Source organism: Haemaphysalis longicornis, unplaced genomic scaffold (assembly GCF_048455015.1).
Source record: "Haemaphysalis longicornis isolate Haplotype H1 unplaced genomic scaffold, Haemaphysalis longicornis Haplotype H1 scaffold_1, whole genome shotgun sequence".
Classification (NCBI taxonomy): domain Eukaryota; kingdom Metazoa; phylum Arthropoda; class Arachnida; order Ixodida; family Ixodidae; genus Haemaphysalis; species Haemaphysalis longicornis.
Genome location: NW_027526203.1, coordinates 299,440,648 through 299,446,296, shown reverse-complemented (window position 1 = coordinate 299,446,296; position 5,649 = coordinate 299,440,648).

Sequence of the window (5,649 nt, the reverse complement as noted above, 5' to 3'; positions counted from 1 at the left end):
AGACTGTTTACAGTTGCGAGCATCGTGATTTTTTTTACTTTAGTGTCGTGAGTTTTGCATTCAGGACACTTGTCCTTGACATAGGTTGTGTGTATTTGCTATATTGCTTATAAAACTAGGATTGACTGGCATAAGTTTGCAGATGTAGAATGGGGCCAAGAGATAAAATGGTCAAGAATGTCTTGAAAAAGTGTGCTAGTTGTAACTTGAATGGGTTAATACCCCCAGCAGCATCAGGCCTAGCTTGGTTCAAGAAGGCATCTTTCCCAGATGGAATGGGGCTGGGGTGTTTTGTGTGAGAGAGCTGCCAAAACATTGCTCTGGGCATGGGCTAAATCATTGGTTTGAAACAGTTTACTTCCAGTTTTACTTTTACATGAAAAAACAAAAACCGACAATGAAAAGCAAAAGGTATTGAAACACATGACCAAGGTCAACCTGCCCCTAAAAACAGGCAGTTTGCGTATAACTGTAAATGAGAGGTATTAACAAATCATAAAGACAGTTTTAAAGTTACCACTTGCTGCAAATTTGCGAAAGTGAATACCTTCCAAAGCCAATATCTAGTCATAAGGGCCGTATCAGGAACAACAAAATGAATACGCATGGCAGAGCAAATGCAGACAAGGGCAAAAAAAATATTCTAGAACACTGAAAATAGATTTATATAATAGGTTCGAATATGTGGTAACAAAAGTGAAAGCATAAAGCCCAGCTTTGCGTTGTTTTAAAAAATGACCCAAGAAAGATAACAATACAATTTAGGGCACCATAAATGTCTGGTATGTTCCATGAAATTAATATTCATACTGCTTTGTCTTTATAGGTTAGCGTTTGCTGAACACACTACTTGAATTTCTTATATGAACCCGCCGCAATGGCTCAGTATCTAAGGCATTGTGCTGCAGAGCCGAAGGTCGCGGGTTCATTTCCCGGCCGCGGTAGCTGCTTTTCTGATGGAGGCGAAAAGCAAAAACGCCCATTTGTTTGAGATTTCGGTGCACGTTAAAGATCCCCAGGTGGTCTAAGTTAATCTGGAGCCCTCCACTACGCCCTCCACTCCACGGAGGGTGTAGGGAGCCCACGGAGGGAGCCCTCCACTACACTGCTTATCGCCTGTGTAGCGCCGGTGCATTAAACCTCATAATCAATCAATTTCTTATATGAAGTGTTTTCTTTAGCTATACAAAGAATGGTGGGTTGCTCATTTAAAATTTTGGGTATCTTAAATGTTGAGGTCTGAAAACCATAATTAGTATGATCTTTAGAAACCAGAAATTTGAGGATGCCAACAGTTATAAACAGATTCCTTTGTCATACATTTCTTTTCAAATTCCACTTTGCTAATTTTTATTTGATTATGTATGTATACAGCTCATTTTTCTGATGTAATTTTATTGTATCATAAGCAAGCAATGTTTATGAAAAATTCGTTCTCATAAGGGTATAGCATACCCTGAGAACAGTGGCTTTTAACGTCCTTGTGCCAGCAACCTGCCTTTAGCCAGTGGCATTGCGAAAAAGTGCAGTCCACACCGTGTACATGGTGGTGGCACTGATAAGCATTGAGACTCCCGATACTATGAATTCAGAGTCAAAGCGGCACTGCTTTGTTTCACAGTACCACATCCGATCAGAAACCACGGTACTCTTCTTTCAACAGCCTACATGTGTTTGAAAGATAGCTCTTGGTGGAGGCAATATATAGGTACTTCAGGGCTAGTGCTGGATCAGCAAACATCGCCCAGTTTCATGAGAGCTCGGTATGCTGGCTGATGCATAGCAGTGCTTGCGCACAGTGCCAGGTGAGGAATAGCAGCACCCCTTAAAGTTCAGGCAGCAAGCTCTGGGAACCAAAGATGACCATTACAGCGCAATCACGCTCATGCATTCAAGCAACCGAACAAAAAACTTCATTTTCGCCTTGATGTGTTTTAGACACATGAAAAATTCTTCCACACGGTTAGACCTGACGAGTATTTATAGGCTCTGCGCAAGTGGTATCGCTGCTCGTGGGAGCAACCTTGCTGATGAAAGAAATCACCATTAATTTCGCATGAAGATGAAAAGTGAAAAAATGTGGAGAATGCAGCCTCAACAAAACTGCACCCGCAAAGTGGTTCTATACCTGAATTCACTCACTACGGGCTTCTAAAAGTTGATTATATGGCCAAGCTATGGTGGCTAGAAGGAGCCACCATAGCCAAGCTAACACATGCCTTGTTAGGTGCTGAGATCACAGGTGACCAGCAGATTAGAATGAATCTAGAGTAAAAAAGCATTCAGTGGAGCAGGAACTCTTGGGGAAATCAGCATCACCTGTGAAATTTTACTGGATGTATGCTTTGTACTCGAAAAGAAGGCATTGATGCATTCTAGCTTGGCCTTAAACCAACTCCAAGCAACTTTGAATAGTGAGCTCCAGAACAGTGCTTTGCTGTTTTCCAGATATGTACCCAAAATCTGTGTATGTTATTAATATCAGGGGAAAAGGTCGCTGATAATATCCACAATAAATTCATAAGCAGCCACCAACTTCAAAGTTCTGGTTCCAGCATTTCAAGAATCGAATTTTTTTTTTTATTGGCTCAGGATAGGCATATCTACTAGCTGCTCTTCTTTGACAAGTGCATCCCCAGCCCGTGATATTCACAAGTCGTGTGTTTTCTGTGTGCGTATTCTTTTACATCATATATATCTATTTGTAACCTGAGGACATTGTGTGCTTTGTTTATAACATGCCAAGAATGAAATTTATTTACTGATTGGTTATCGCTATTGTATGCAGAAATGTACCGTTAGCATACATTGTGTGATATATGTAACTATAGTATTTTTTTCTGCCTCCATTTGAACAGGAATATGTGCATCATGTCCACATACCAGGGTTGTGCATTGGGCATTTTATTTACTGTTTCACACCTAGAGCGAAATATGCTAAGGGAAGATGCCGCCTGGAGATGTTACACAGGGTGCCAAAACCTTATTGGGTTTACTACTGTTTAGAGCTACGTCCTTGAGCCTTCTGGCAGAATTGCAGTCATTTACAAAAGCCAATCACCTGTGGATTCAGACAAAGAAAAGACTTCAGCTGGCATTAGACACCTACACACCCCACCCACCATCCACTACTCCCATTTGTGCGACTTGACAACTAATGGGCTTGCACGGTTTGCACCTAGGGCTGCACCTTTGCACCGTGGGAATGCATGCATGCAGATAGCCTCGCAGTGGTTGGGACACATGTTACACAATGAATAACATGAGATAAATTTGATTGAGAAGGTTCATTCTGATTTAATTGTGACCTTGCAATATCTAGCTGGTCTAATAACTGGGGACCTGTGTACGTATCTGAAATTTCTGCAAACACATCTGTGGCAAAAACGTCTTGGAGTGAACAAGCAAATGAAGCCACATGACTGGCTTTTGCTTGCGTTAACAGTAAAAATTTGTTTAATACAATAATTTTTAAGATCACTACTTGTATATCACATAAAGTCGCTGAAAGCAGTGATCTGCACTTCACATTCGTGCCTTGACATTCATAAAACACTTCCTACTTTATGAACACAGTAATTTTCTTCTGTTGCATGTCCAGGTCTCTACTCGAGGGCAGAAAACACTCTGATGTTCTTGCTCAGTACCAGCGCACGAAGAAAGCGAACGTGACATGTGCATGCCCTCAGAACAAGGGCTTTAGGAACTCAGTGTGACCTTGCAGTGTAAAACAAAAAAAACGTCTATTAAGTGCTCTTCTTCTGTAAGGGGATGCTCATGCACCTCTGAACAGAGCTCGGTACCGACTCTGGCGGACACTCCACAATCAGATCACATCGCAGAGTTACTAATCGAAGCACTGGACTGCACGAACATCACCTGCTCTGCATCATCGATGCTTTTGTTATGCCCCGGATACTATACACAATTCCATACTTGCAACTCTCGCCTTCTCAGCTCTTGTCCCTGGAGGCCTCACTCCATACACTTTACTGCATCGCTGTGGGAGCACCCTCCTACACCCCCAGTGCCACCCTTCTGGAACTCGGAATATACAACACCCTTGAAGAGCACATTGTGTGCCATCGGCAGGCCCAACTCGAGTGCCTGCAGACTTCTGCCCAAGGTCGCACTAGTCTTGAAGCACTTTACTACCCCACTTCTGCATTGGCCCCCATACCACCGGAATTCCCTCCCTGGGCCACTTTAGCTAATTTACGGGTTGAGACTTTGCCCCGCAATATGAACCCTGATCGACACCGTGCTTGTCATGCACTGCGCATTGAGGCCCTCTCCAAACGACTTCATTTTCAACTTTCTCACGGTTCCGTCGTTTACTTTACTGATGCCAGCAACATCCCCTCAAACTCAACGGGCACGGTTTCTCCAACTCTCCTGTAATGACACTGCCTCGGTTTCTTTTCTGTCCCCACCTAATTCGACCTCCCTCGAAGAATAAGCCACTGCCCCTTGCAACAGAGCACGCTACTCTCACCTTCCCTGCCACGACGTCAGTATATATTTTCTCCAACTGCATGCCAATCAGCCCTTCGTAATTTCGCTCACCATGAAACCTACCCATATACCACTGACTTCATTACTTGAATACTTGCTTCGAATTCTCGGCCACGTTTCACACTGGTTTTGGGTTCCTGGCCACTCTGGCATGGACGGCAACCCTTAGCAAACGCACTAGCCCGAGTAACCTTATCGAGTCCGCCCATTTCCTGGCCAACCTTGTACCACCCGCTCACGTTCGCATTCAGCACCGCGCTTCCCACCGTTATCACTTACACGCCCAGCGCCTATCACGCACCCTGTACCCACCCCCCAGTTCCCATCTAACTCGTGAGGCTGCGTGCCTCATTCGGCACGCTCAAACTTCACCCACCTCCCATCACATCCTTCACCGCATCTATCGGCGTCCTGGCCATCCTTAATTCCTGTCCCACCTGTTCATCCGACCCATCCATCTCTCATTCTTATTGGGGATGCACCCCACCGTCTCTTGCTCCATCGCCCGCCTTCATCACTTCCTGGGCGCCCTGTCCGTCTCCACCGTCGACAGTGAACATCCAGGCTTCCCAGGACTTCTCTCTATGAACATGCGCACCCGATCCGCACGATCAGGATCTGGACCTAGGTTCTGGTGGCAATAAAGTTTGTTTTCTCTCTCTAACAGTTATGCTTCTTCGTCGTTCACCCTGTTTCATTATCACAATTTTCGGCCTACTCCAGCACTTAGCTGTGATACTCCGTTCTTGCCCAGGGTTCGTTAACATGTCGTACAGAGCAAGGTTCACTCAATAAAACTGCAGTCAAAGACTCCTGGCCTGTACCTTACGATATTTGTATGAAACTTTATCGCCGCCGCTATGTTACACTGTAGCCCTGTTATTCTCATTCCACGATTACGTATTTGAACCGCGCGCCACTCCCGCAGGAGGAAATGGAGCTGATGCGCGTGTAGCGGCCTTCATCGTAAATCGCGCCCAGGAAAAGCTGTGTGGCGTGTCGACTTTTAGCACGTTTACGCCATAGATTTTCACAATATTTGGAGACAGAAATACCTACTCTGCGTTCATCAACTGCCCCGCTTGGCTAACTATGGCCTAAAATCATCTGGCGACGGCCACTACTTGAAGCTGT